Consider the following 14,590-nt stretch of genomic DNA (forward strand, 5'->3'; position numbering starts at 1 on the left):
TGTAGGTCAACTCTCCGACGTTCTTCCAGTCAGCAGATTCCATCCACGAAGTGCGACTGTGAAACATTCGTAATATACGTATCTACACCTGCCATAAGTTCCCCAGTTATTTTTTCTATCCGCAAAAGTCTTTTCTTTCGTGTGAATAAATAAGAGTCGCCTGCCGAATCAGGAAATTAAGTATTTATGGCTATCGTTAAGTTGCAATGAACGTGTTACGTACCTCCAAGGCTAATGAGGAACCACTGTCGACAACTAAATAGATTTGTACGCATTCCCGGGGGGGTCAGGGATTTTCTCTGCCTCGTGATGACTGGGTGTTGTGTGATGTCCTTAGGTTAGTTAGGTTTAAGTAGTTCTAAGTTCTAGGGGACTGATGACCACAGATGTTAAGTCCCATAGTGCTCAGAGCCATTTGAACCATTTGTACGCGACATTAAGTCGCTTGCTTGACTGGGTATTCCATAAGCCCGAAACTTACCGAGTTGACTATGTTTTGGAATTGCGTCAGAAGCATTCCTAAAAATCTAGAAAGCTGAATCTCTTATTGGCTTTAAATGCAATGTAAAATTTAACAAAATACTTTCTGAACAGGATTAGCTGTAGAAATGTTTCCTTGTGGGAGTCACTCTTCGTATCCCTGGCACTGTGATTTCAAACATTAATGTGTTTATAAGTTATGCATACTGGTTGCACGTTTACGTCTTCCCTTACTTTATCTTTGGAGACGAAATGTTAAATTTTTACAGAACGCGTTATTTTTTTTTATTTATTTTTTTTTTTCAGAAATGGTTGCCACGAGAGGGTTTGTGTTGATCATTTCATCAGAAGTTCTTGTCTTAGTCACTCTCCTGCATGTCGGATCCTTTTTAAGCGTAGGAAAATCTAACAGCGGTAGAATAAGACTGTTGCGCTTTATGGTAGATTTGGGAGGAGTAGGGCATTCTTTGTTACGGAACCAAAGGGAATGTTACCTTCCCAGTATAGTGCCTTAAAGAGGTCCTCAAACTACGGTTTTATTTGCTTGATGCTATGAAAAGAGAAGGATATATTGCTCGATTAGGACAGTCAAGAAATGTTGTTTTGGTTGGTTTCAATAGGTTACCTTTGAGGGGAAAAAATGACGTAATTGTAACTTCATATGTACAACCACTGCTTCCAGTAGATAACGAGTGAATTAGGCAAATATTCGAGATGGGTGCAAATAAACAATGCGCTGATTTGAAAGCAGTAAACAGTCTGGAGCCGCTCGACCGCTACGGTCGCAGGTTCGAATCCTGCCTCGGGCATGGATGTGTGTGATGTCCTTAGGTTAGTTAGGTTTAAGTAGTTCTAAGTTCTAGGGGACTGATGACCTCAGAAGTTAAGTCCCATAGTGCTCAGAGCCATTTGAACCATTTGAAAGCAGTAACTATTTACGGTCCTAAAGACTGGTGCAAGCCAGCTGTCATCGGCGTGTCAGATTAACACGCAAGAATACATCAGCGCGGCGTAGCAAAAATATCTGATCTTCTCACTCAGCGCTCTAGTTTATTTACATTGAGCTGGGGACGCTTCGAGACGGTGACAGGTTGGAAACATCGCGTGCAAACTGTGAAGCTTACGGACGGACGGGTATTTCTTTCTTTGTGCACTTCATGATCGTGATTTGTAAATACATGGTACACAGTGTTTATGAAGTTGCATTTTTTGCCTGAAATAGGCGTTAAAAATACTTCGTTCTAAACGACCAACAGATGATTGTAGAGTCTGTCAAATTCCTTCCATACACATACGTAACTCATATGCTCATTAACTTTTTTAGTTCGCCTTAATTGTTCCGGGGTTTCACAGCGACAGTATGATGATATGCATTTAGAAATTTTAGAGAAAATCCATAAAATGATCTGACAGCTTGTCTACCATTGGCGTTACATTATTTAAAAAAAGGCGTCAGTAGTTCACTAAGTACTCGGAGAACATCCACAAATACGCTTTAGACAGAGATCCCTCATCTGATGCACGGAACAGGCGAATAGCCTACGCGTTTGTAACAGAACAACGTGAGAGTCCGAAACGGTTCTTTTAGACGAGCTGACACACTTCCGACTTCGTCTCATCGTTGGGCGCCACTTCCAAAACAAAGTGGTGGGGGACGTGTTTCATTTCTTTTTAATGTAGCGGGCAATTGCTTCTGGGTCCTCATTGAAGCAGAAACATGACGTAAACTCAAAAGTGAAAGATCTGACCTCATATTTTGATGTTACAAGGTGGAGGAGTACTGGGAAGTCTGTCCAGACAGATGTGAAATGTTCCAACGGCCATCTCACAAATAAGTCTCAAAATTATACCAGTATCCGTTCCTATCGCCATCGGTAGTGGCGGCCGTGCCTACAGCGCCTCCAGCTTATAATGTGGTATGCTTTCATTGCCGCTTAAATACATTTTCTTACGATTTACAGGACTTACGTCATTCTCTCCGCACCAAATATTCGTTTTATTTTTCTTTAGGGAGACCCCTTTTTTATCAGTTTGATAAACGTTTCTAGGGGGTATTAATTTATCAGTGATGTTAAAAGCGGAGTGAGGCTCCAGGGTGGCGTAAAATAATGCTATAGACACAATTTATGTAATTGCCTAATATACAGGACTATTTCACTCCATATAACAATGTTGACTAAGCCAGTGTAAAAAGTAAAACATTGTAAAATACTTCCTTTCTAATCCCAGTTTAGATCACCGGAGGACGCACGTGAACTGGCGTGAAACTGATCGTGGTTTTAATAAAAAAACTTTCGTGGTTTTAATAAAAAAACTTTCGTGGTTTTAATAAAAAAACTTTCGTGGTTTTAATAAAAAACTTTCGTGGTTTTAATAAAAAAACTTTCGTGGTTTTAATAAAAAAACTTTCGTGGTTTTAATAAAAAAACTTTCGTGGTTTTAATAAAAAAACTTTCGTGGTTTTAATAAAAAAACTTTCGTGGTTTTAATAAAAAAACTTTCGTGGTTTTAATAAAAAAACTTTCGTGGTTTTAATAAAAAAACTTTCGTGGTTTTAATAAAAAAACTTTCGTGGTTTTAATAAAAACTTTCGTAGTTTCAACAAAAAACTTTCTATAACCAAAGTGTTGTTTTTTGGCTTGTTATAAGAATGTGGACATTCCCCCAGCACACAGTAATATGTACAGGATTACTTAAGTTTATTGAGAATTGCGCTTTATTTGTGTCCCCGTTTTTGGTCCAGCACTGGAGTCGCGGGCCTGATTTCGTAGTTGTATGTGGAGAGCTGTGTGGGTGAGGGTGCAGTGACCCCAGTCGACAGCTGGGAGAGCGCAGCGTGGGTGGCGGCAGCGGCAGCGGCAGCATCGCTGCGCAAATTGGGCCCTGATTGGCGGAACGGCCAGCAGGTACCGTCAGGGCTCGCCCCTAATGGTCTCTTTTTCTGCTCCCTTTACACCAGTCCAGGCTGAGGAGGCGAGTTGTTTATAAGGGTACAATGACCCACCTGCAAGTTGCTAGACTCGGAAAAATAGGCTAGGATAACATGTGGGACAGTGTACCAGGAACCAGTGATCCATTTAGCAGTACAGTGATGATGTATGTGCCTAACTGTGCTGCCTCTCTTGTTTTACCGAAAATGTCAGTGTTAAGCGAAGCTCAGTGTGTAGAAATCCGGTAAACGACGTGTAAGCGTGAAAGTAAGAGCCAGAATGCGTCGTCGACACCAAAGTTCCCAAAATCAGTACATGAATAACTTAGGACGTGAGGGCAATAGATTTGTCATTCTGCTACATTTCGACTCGTACTGGCACAGTACGTGATGTGTGTGTAGCATCTGAGCTGTGGTGAGAGGAGTATTGTAGGCAGCGATGAGAGGGAACCTGAACTCGGAATGCGATCTCAGCATGGGGTAACCACCATCTTGACAAAATACCTGTAACAGGTGCTACAGCATTGTACAAAATTTTTGTCTATAACGAGGCGCTGCAGTGAGTGTGTACCTCACTGCGTCGACGCTGCAGTGCTGAACGCTGCGCTCTGGACTTGTGACATACTATTGAGTTATCATCCATTCTCCTCAAACGACAAACATCTCAAGATTTCAGTGTCACGTGAACGTCGCCGCTGATCTGTTAGGTGGTAAAATATAGTTTTCTCGAACGAGTTCCACTTTAGTCGGGACTACATCTATTGCCACATTAGCAGTAGACATTTCTGTGGTACCACTAGCTTGCAGCATACAGCATGCAATCTCGCTCCTACATATTTGGGGGAACGTGAACAGTGAGTGCTACGTCAGGGGGGTTTTAGATTCTGAGGTTCAACCGCTCCGTCAGCCAAATACACACACCCGCTTTCAAAAGCGTAAGAGCCGGTCATATGTGCTGTGGAATACGCTATGCTTTTCCGAAAATTAAGAGTACCATTGCGTCAGCTAAAACGTCCAGCTAAAACGTCGCGCGTGTGGCATATGGTTGCTCGGCATCTTGTTCGCCTGCGTCCTTCAGCAGCCATTGTAGATTCCTCGTGTACTGGCACTCGGATCTTGTGCAGGAAGATTTCACTAGTATATACGACATTGTAAGGAACACAGTTATGTGAAGAAACACACATTCCAGCTGAGATTGCTCTGACTTTTTGAAAGAGTAATTGTTTTATTAAAGTTTTATAGAGGCGATGAAAAGCTGAAGTTAACGCGCCTTTATGGTATCGATACTCTTCTACTAGAATATTTGTCTGTGTTCCCTGTACTATGTAAGGCACATTAGGAATTGAAAGTTTTGCATCTTTGTTATACATTTCGCAGTGCGTGAATGTTAACGTAGTAAACAGTTTATACTAGTCACCACCATCTGATGATCCTAACCTTTAATCGCTGTCCTCACTACAATAAATCGTAGAAGAAGGCGGCAGGGTAAGTTTCGAATAATATTCCACAAGGTCAAAAACACTTGAGTACATTCTGACGACATTCATGAAATAAACCTGTTGCATTGCACATGGAAAAATTACTACAGTTGCAGTCCGAGGTTAGGCTTTATTAATTAGCATTCAGTATTTAACAGACTTACTCTGAAGATTTTACGGTCTAGTAACGATATAAAAATTGTAAACACCAGAGGCACTCTGTCATCTAACACTTTTCGATTCGAATGGTATAGTTCAGTCTACTAATATTTCTGATGTTTCTCAATAATACCGTTGCACAAATCTCCTAACTACTAATAACCATTGCAGGAGATATTACTTGTCAATTCTTGTCGAATCTAACATCCTTCTGTAAAAATATTTTCGCGAGATTGCTCACAGTATTCAGTTCACACGGCAACAAAGCTTATAATATTAGCATTGCGACATTTCGCATAACATTGCGATCAGGCAAGGTGTCGCTACAAACCGAGAATTCAACTGTCTGGAGCGCACCCGTGCTGTCATTTAGCTATCTGACCTCTGGTATGTAGTTCATATGAGTCCTGTGTGTACTTTATGTTGTGGCAATGTTTATAATTGTGAACAAACAATACTAAACTCGTAGGTTTTCTACACGACTACACATTTAACTTACGGTTCCTTTCACACGCGTGCACACTCCTCAATGGAAGACGCCTTTATAGATGAAATTAACTGTTATTGCTCTGGCATAAGGATGTACTTCAACATCCAAGCCAACAACCATCCCATGCAGCTTGGCTTTAGAACGGTTCCTTGTAGACTTGATTAATCATTGTATGATTCTAGGGATGATAACAGAGCGCGGCATCCATTACACCAAAACACGTATGCGACCGCTTCGCAAGCAAAACTGGGTCTCATTCATTAAGTGGAAGATCACCCATTGATGAGCCCGTTGTAAACTCCTACGTACTCGCAACGAACTGTAGGCGCTGTACACGAGGCAGGACATCTCGCTTGTATACCAGCTTCACCAGTCTTCCTTCCAGCGGTGTTCGATTGATCGTTCTGAAACATGTCCTTTCTGAGCCCTAAGTGATTGTCTTTCACAGCAGTAAATTTTCAGATTTTGATTTGGTTAATGGTTTTACGTGCATTAAGCTTATCGTGCAAGGCATCCCCATAAATGGTCGATATTTTCTTGTCACAGAGTAACCGCAGGCGTTTCAGTAATCTATGAAATAGGTGCGTCCTGTCTGTTTCTTTTATCAGCATCCCCGTTTAGTGGACGCCGTAAGCTTAGTATAGATCAACTTGCGGGAGATGTTTGCAGTGCTCACATAGAACTCAGGTAGGTATATCGTGGGAGTAATTGAAAGCATGTGAGATTGAGACAGGGGGCAGCGCTCCGCAGAGGAGAGCAACTACCCTTAGAAAGCATAGAAACAACGGGATGCACGTTTCTGAGGTTTACCGCCTGTTCTAGATTTCTAAAAGTGAGTGAGGGGTTATAAGGCCAAGCGGTATTGTGTGGCAGCTGCCCTTTGGTAGTTTGGTGAGCTACTTACTGGCGGAAGATGGTTTACTTCTAGGGAACGAACTTGGCCATGTTGGATTGAAGTATTTAAACTTACGCAGTTTTCCTTCTTTCTTAAGAAGCCAGCATGTTGAACGAAAGTTAGTGTCATTCAAACTTGCTTTTGAACACCTACCTCTTTACAGATTTGCCAAGGCAGTTGTAAGAAATCAGTTAAGTGGTTAAGTGAACATCGTTTGTAATGTGTTGCTTCTGCTACAGTCGCATAGCTACACCAGTATTATCAGTGGTCTGAGATATGTAAAAAATAAGCTTTTGTCGCTCGTCAGAACGCGGCTGCCGACCCATAGCGGTATAACCAGTTAACTTGGTACGAGTGAGTCGAATACAACGGTGGTGTAATTGCGTCATGAAGTGAAATCGCTTTCGTGGGGTATCGCTCGGAAGTTTATTTTCCGGCTTCACTGAGACAACGTATTTGACACACGACGGCCCATTCCAGAAGGGGCAGATCGTAATAGGGATAAGGTATGAAGCTCATTGGCCCACACCGTAGCCTATGGCTTCCTTTGTCTCGCTTTCTGGATGCAAAACCATGTGGTCAATAACCTCGCAAGAACCGATATTTCAGATACGGCCACTTTATGTTGATTTGCGATACCTTTAGACTGACAGTGATCTATCGCAGTTCATCGGATAAATATTCCCCGACGTTATTGGACAACGTTTGCTATATAATTTGTCTTCAGTTAAGCAAAATCAACTGTGCCTTCTTTCTAATTATCCTTGAGTATGCGTGAAAGGGATAAAGCAAGAAAGACATTGTTGTTCATTTTCTTCTGATAAGAGTCACTTTGGTTTCCACTATCCTTATTGTGTTGCATAGTGGACTGCATATGAATCACTCTTGACCACAGTTCGAGCAGCAGGCAACTCTCTGTGGCACGAAACAACAACGATATTCTCAAAAAAAAAAAAAAAAAAAAAAAAAAGGTTCAAATGGCTCTGAGCACTATGGGACTTACATCTGTGGTCATCAGTCCCCTAGAACTTAGAACTACTTAAACCTAACTAACCTAAGGACATCACCCACATCCATGCCCGAGGCAGGATGCGAACCTGCGACCGTAGCAGTCGCGCGGTTCCGGACTGCGCGCCTAGAACCGCTAGACCACCGCGGCCGGCCGATATTCTCAGTTAAGAATCTCTGCCATACTTCGAGCCATCTGGGATTTGGCTGAACAGAAACGAGCTCTACACAAAAATCCCGCCATGCCGACCTGATCAGTTCGTATGTAAATTATATTGTGAAGCCCAATGAGTGTTATGTCGAAAATTAGGTTATAACCGTTCTCTGTGTCTGGCAGCAGTGACTGGTGCATCGTTTATTATTTTTTTATACGACTAAAATTTTTCCTCAGTAATAATAATTGAAACGAAGTTATTTTTGCCTTTAGACTGGTGACGGAGAAATAACTCTTATTTCAAAGAAATCTCCGATGTGTTCAAGCAATTCGTAAGGATTGCTTGTCTTCCAGTTGCGTACATTGTAGCTCTGGAGTTCGCAAACTTCATGAAACGTTAATTTATCCTAAGATAGATGGGTGAATAAGAAGATTGTTATCCATCCACTTTTCGAAATGTATGGAAACTGTAACCAAAGATTGTGATTTCGGCTTCTCGGCGTGCGTGGTAGTTTTAGTCAGTGCGTATTCAAGCGGATAATGGCACAGGATGCGCCGCGCAGTTGCTACAATTCATGTCAGGCGCGACGTATTGATTACTCACGACTCTTGGCAGCTTCTGCTTCTACAAGCTCTACAGCCCTCCTGTGTACTCTGACAAATTATTCACATTTACCAAATTGCTAATTTCCCTTTCACAGATACTGTGCAATTTTTATTCGAAACACTGGAGAGAGTTACGAACTTTCAACACATACCTACGATTGACAGTGAGATATCGTCCGCCTCGACAGCTGAGTGATGAGCGTGACATAATGCCATGCAAAGGGCCCCGGGTTCGATTCCCGGTTGGGTCGGAGATTTTCTCCGCTCAGGGACTGGGTATTGTGTTGTCTTCATCATCATCATCATCATCATCATCATCCCCATCGACGCGCAAGTCGCCGCAGTGGTGTCAACTAAAAGGACTTGCACCAGTTTACCGGTGTGCCCTAGCGACACGACATTTCATTTCAGTGAGATATCACGTTGTTTTTTGTTTTTTTTTTTCTTCGTTTTTTTTTCGTTAAGTGAGGTTGGATACATTTATGATATCAACTTCAAATGCCGCAGATGTTTCTCATTTCTTCTAATTATGCTAGAACTATGCGGTGTGTTGAAAATTTTGTCTCCGGGCGGCCTGTTTGGTAATGAATCTAGGACAGCTTACTACAGTTCATTACTTTTTAGATTCTCGTATTTTCCGGAGCAGGAAACTTTGGGATATTTGTTCAGAGAAAACTTGCTGAAGCGTTCAGAATAATGAAAGTTTGCGAAAGTCATGAAATCAAATCATGGTCAAAACACGTTGAGTAACGAAGGTCGTGTTGAAAATTAGTCATTCTTTGCACGAAAGGAGAAGTCAGCTTAAAGACAGGAAGACGCTTTCTGGCGTGTGTGTAAATTTCAGTACAACACTCCTAAACTCGTCGATACGTTTCGACTCGTGTGCTCTCCAGTCCCTTCTCCTCTCTTGTTCAGTTGTCAGTAGCAACAGCTCGGCACAGCCCACTTCGAAAGAGAAATATTTTACTATACCAGGCAAAGCTGAAATTATTGTAGTAGGAGAGAACAACTGGCATCATGGTAGGATCCGCGAGTTGTACGTCGACAGCTCAGTCGGTAAGAGAATTAACGGCGAAAGGAAAAGACGCAGGTTTGAGTCGCAGTCCAGAACACCAGGAAGTTTTATCAATGACACAGTTATACTTTTTCGTTCTAGTATTGCCACGGTACAGTTACTTTGCGAAGATGGGTTTTGCTTATTATTCCCTGTACGTATTGTATGAAAGACTCTGTTTACTCCTAGAAAATGCACTTGGTGACAGTTCAGAAAGAATATTTATGCTTTCTGAGAGGCTCATAAACAGTCATTTCCTCTCTCTTAATAATTTTACCGGGCCAGTAACGAGATAAAATGACTTCGTTTTAGTAAGATGTACTATGGTTCATGAAAATGATCGCAATGCCATATAATATATTCGGTCCGCTACTCGTGGTCTCGCGGTAGCGTTCTCGATCCTCGAGCACGGGGTTCCGGGTTCGATTCCCGGCGGGGTCAGGGATTTTCCCTGCCTCGTGATGACTGTGTGTTGTTGTGTCGTCTTCATCATCATTATTCATCCCCATTACGGTCGGAGGAAGGCAACGGCAAACCTACTATATTAGGACCTTGTCTAGTACGGCGGTGCGGGTCACCCGCAACGTTCCCCTACGCTCTGTTACGGAGTATAGGACTTCAACATCATCACCAATACATACCATTACATAGTGGCACATAATACAGTAAGATGGGTTAGCGGAAGAACAGTGTGTGTGTGTGTGTGTGTGTGTGTGTGTGTGTGTGTGTGTTTGTACACTTGATCATGACGAAACAAGAACTTAAGTCTTCCAGCATAACATGTTGCATGATACATAACCTGATCTGTTAACGGAATTTTTAAATAGGCCTATACCATAGTGTCAGAGGCCTGCAGCACTGAACGACGGGATCTTCTTGCAACGGCTGGCTTGTCATTTTAGTTGTGGCAGTGTTTGCTTCAGTGTCTCAAGAAAGTTACGAAATATATGTTTCCTACAATATTGTGATACTCTAATTAAATCAGGTGGGTACGTCTAAAATCACTTTAACGTACATTACTGTTAAGTCGTCTCACGTCCTGTAATCGCTTAGGCAGGAAGTAGAGCAGTATGGAAGATCCAATATCTTGTCCCACTACAATATGAGTGTAACAATTTAATTTTAATTCTTCATCGTAATCTTTTTCTTATTCCAACTCGTCTTGATTTTTAATGACCAGATCGAAGATAATTTGTAATTTTTCGAATATAGGTCACGATGGAGTTTGTTTCGGTAATAATAAGTACGCCTTAAATAATCTGTCGTGAAAGCTTACCACAGAATTAGAATGAACGAACTTTGGTGCCCGACTTCACAGCAGCCATCGTTGGACGGAGAGAATGGGAAGCAGATGTTGGTGCGCAACGAGTCCGCGCTCCAGCGCACATGGCTTATTGAGGACGTCTTCTTCTAGTCATACACTGTATTTGAATGTTGCCTTGGATGGAAAGTATTTGGAGACATACGTGAATTGCTGACATCAAGCTGAAATACAGTAAGGTGGGTTAGCAGAAGAACAGATATTATCCAGAAAATCAATTTTTTTCAGGAGTCAGAAAAATATGATTTTAACCCACAGGGGTTTAATTGAGTGTCCTGGAATTGTAGCGTAACTGCTTGTTCCAAGGAAGTATAGACATACAAAATTTTCAAGCATAGGTAACAGTTTGTTCTTACGAAGAGTAGGTAACATGTACACCATACATTAGCCATGGAGTGTAGTCATAAATGCAGTTGAAACTTAATGAAAATAACTTCCTCTAACATCCCCTTATAGCTATATTTGTAGCGATGTTTAATGTACGCTTATGTCATTCGTAAGTTTTAAACAACTGAATGTCTGACGAGCATACATATTTCGTTACAGTGAAACCACTTCACATACTAAATCAATTGAAAACAACACAGACAGTTTAGGTATACCATATGGCGCAATCACACTCATTTTTTAAGTTCATTAGTTGTTTGCAGTAACTCACATAAGAAATTCTCTCTCTCTCTCTCTCTCTCTCTCTCTCTCTCTCTCTCTCTCTCTCTCTCTCTCCCCCCCCTCTCTCTCCCCCCCCCCCCCCTCTCTCTCTCTCCCCTCCATTTATCTATGTCTAGGATCTGGCCCCATGTATGACTGTCTCCACACAAGATTATCGTCTTGCTTTTGAGTAGAGGAAATTTTAAAGTACGAAGCCTAACAACGAATGTCGTAAACAACCAAAACTACATTTCTGAAGAACACGTTTACTTCGACGTTGTCAAATTGTGATTGATCTCGGCAACTGTCCATTAGCCAGTCAACATTTTCACACCGAGGCGTGTAAAGAGGTCTTTCAGCAACTTACAGACTTAACGTTGGGTGCTGTCTAGTGGGAGATGGCAGGTTAGAACAGGCTCTTAAAAACGAGTTACATGCAAGTTCTCATTCGCCCCTATTGGTGAAACTTGTAGAACTTGCTGCTAGTTAACAGCGTCAGCACCCGTTCGCTTGCACAGAATGAAATAGTCTGAAAACTCTCTCCCTTGTAAACAACAGAAGAACCTCCCGGAAAAGAGCAGCCTTTTGTTTGAAAACCACTTGCCTATAAGCTACATCATGCATGGTTCCTAATATATCTTTAAGTGGGCCTGTTTCAGGGACATGGGGACATAAAGGCATGTCCCGTATCCCATAGATTTCCTGTGCTGCAGTCACAGTCTGAGGTTTAGCCGTTGTACTGCGCTGAACGAGAAGGCACCAACAACACAGCCCATTCTGTCATTTGCGAGCTATACTCTCTTAGTACATTACTTCATTTAAGGCATAGAGTAGCTAATCCTGAAGCCAACATCGTAACCCTTCGCTCTTGCTGCGGCAAGTGGAGGGGGAAACGGGTTGACGGATTTTCGTCATGACGCGTGTCAGCGCGCGGTTCGTTACGAAGCGACCTGGTTTTTGCTCACGAAACCGGAGTTTTCTTGATAGGAACGTTGCCACGGGCCTTTAGCGTGGTGAAAGCGACCCAGATGTCGGGCCTGTTACGGCTCATTTGAATTTACGATAAGACAACGACAGCGCCCGGATGAGATTACCACAACGTCGCCTGATTTCCGCCGCAGCCAGACCGGGAGGGTTCTCGGTAGATTGGAACTGCGTAGTGGCAGCTATCACCGGCGAAGCGGCGAGTCGTTCAGATGTTTGGATTTTGCGTCAGGCGGTTGCAAAACCTGCGAACATATCGATCATTCCTGGCGTTGTTTCCACATGATTGTGGCAGCACAGCAGATTTCTTGCTGTTACGAACATTTTTTTTTTAAATGCTACAGAATACTACAACTCTCAGGCTGATTTTAAATGGTATGTGAAGCATTCCATACACGAATGCGGGTGTCATATTACGGCAGTGGAACTCTTCACTAACTCTTCACTAACTCAAGTAACTGGCACCGACTCGGGAGTGGCGAATTTTTTCTATTTCACATAGTAGAGGATCCACTTTACCATTGCCTCCAGTTAACACTGAGTGATGTTCCAAACGGTTGCGACAGTTACTGTCTGGGCACTGTGAGGGCACATTCATTTATTCTCATTTTTGTATACGAGTGTTGTCCAATAAGTAATGCAACACTTTTTTCCTCGGCCAATTTCGTTTGAAAAAATGCGGAATGTGTTGTGGGACATCGTGGAAAATTCCCGCTTCTGCCCCTATGGTTTCATGAATTTCCGATAGGCGGCGGCGCTGTACGTAACCTTCAAAATGGTGTCTCTAACTTTGGTGCTTTCCACGCAGAGAGATGTTATTGAGTTTCTTTTGACGGAAAACCAGAGCATAGCAGATATTCGTAGGCGCTGGCAGAATGTCTACGGAGACCTGACACCGAACAAAAGCACGGTGAGTCGTTGGTTGAGGCTTCTGTCATCATCGAGGTCGCGCAAACCTGTCCGATCTCCATCGTGCCGGCCGGCAGCACACGGCTCTGACTGCTGCAGTGTTGGAATTAGCGGACACTCTTACTCGTGGTGATGAACAGGTCACTATCAAATACCCCTCTGCACAACTGGACTTCTCTGTTTGGTAATGGTTAGAAACTCGTCCTCCAGCTGGGGTACTCAGAGCTGTGTGCCCCCCTGGATTCCTCGCCGCCTGACCGAAGACCATAAAGAGCAACAGACCATCTACGTGGAATTGCTTGCGCATTATGAGACTGGTTGTGGCAATTTTTGTCGAATGTCGTCATAGGCGATGAAACATGGTTCATCAGTTGGAAATGGAAACAAAACGGCAATGCGTGGAGTGGCGCCACACAGCCTTTCCTCTGAAAAAAAAAAAGCTCAAAACCGCAACCTCAGACGGTAAATTCATGGCGACGGTCTTCTGGTACTCTGAAGGGATTGTTACGTTTGATGTCCTCCCTCACAGTGTAAAAATCAACCCTGAAATGTATTGTGCTACTCAGAGGAAACGACGTCAGCGTGTTCGTCGCCACAAAACTGCAAACGAACTTCCCCTTCTCTATGACAGCGCACGGCCTCGCACAAGTCTGCGCATCCGAGACGAGCTCACAAAACTTCATTGGACCGTTCTTCCTCTTCCACCCTACAGCTCGTCTCTCGCTCCTCTTCCATCTGTTTGACCCAGTGAAGGATGCAGTCTGCGGGGAGCAGTACGTGAATGATGGGGAGGTTGTTGATGGAGCAAGACGTTGTCTTCGACGTCGACCGTTTGGCTGTCGCAGTGAACGGAGAATATGTTGAAAAGTAAGATTTTGTAGGCAAAAGATTGGGGAATAATATGGACATTGGAATCTAGAATAAAACCAATTTGCTTTTAGGGAAAAAAGGTGTTGCATCACTCATTGAACGCCCATCTTGCCAACGAGTAGACACGCAGTCGGTTCCCGGTCTATGATATTTGACATCCATAGTTAATTCCCAGGAAGGGCTAGGCAGCGTGAGTCCATCTGCTACAAGGCTTGAGGCCAACCGGGCGGAAGCCTACAGAAATACCTATTACGTTTAATAGTTACGACGTTTATATTAATGTTGCTACCAGTCAAATAATCTTGCTGGATATTAAAAGGTTGTCAGTATTTGTGGATGGCGAAGAGGAGCCGGCCTTCAGATGATAGTCAGTCCGAGGAATGAATGCCTGAATAAAATTAAAATACGCGGTGTCGTCTGTTTGATTTTCAAACGGGAGGTTGCAGTAAGTTTGATATAAAAAATACAAATCTTTTATTTGCCTTAGAGTACTTTTACGTGCAATGGTGTGTCATTTTTTTAAAGGTGCATACCAGTGGTGCAGAGAATTAGCAAACACTGGGGATGGAATTCCGTAATAACATTAAAAATACGAAATATTTATC

Source organism: Schistocerca americana, chromosome 4, assembly GCF_021461395.2.
Source record: "Schistocerca americana isolate TAMUIC-IGC-003095 chromosome 4, iqSchAmer2.1, whole genome shotgun sequence".
NCBI classification, from domain to species: Eukaryota; Metazoa; Arthropoda; class Insecta; order Orthoptera; family Acrididae; genus Schistocerca; species Schistocerca americana.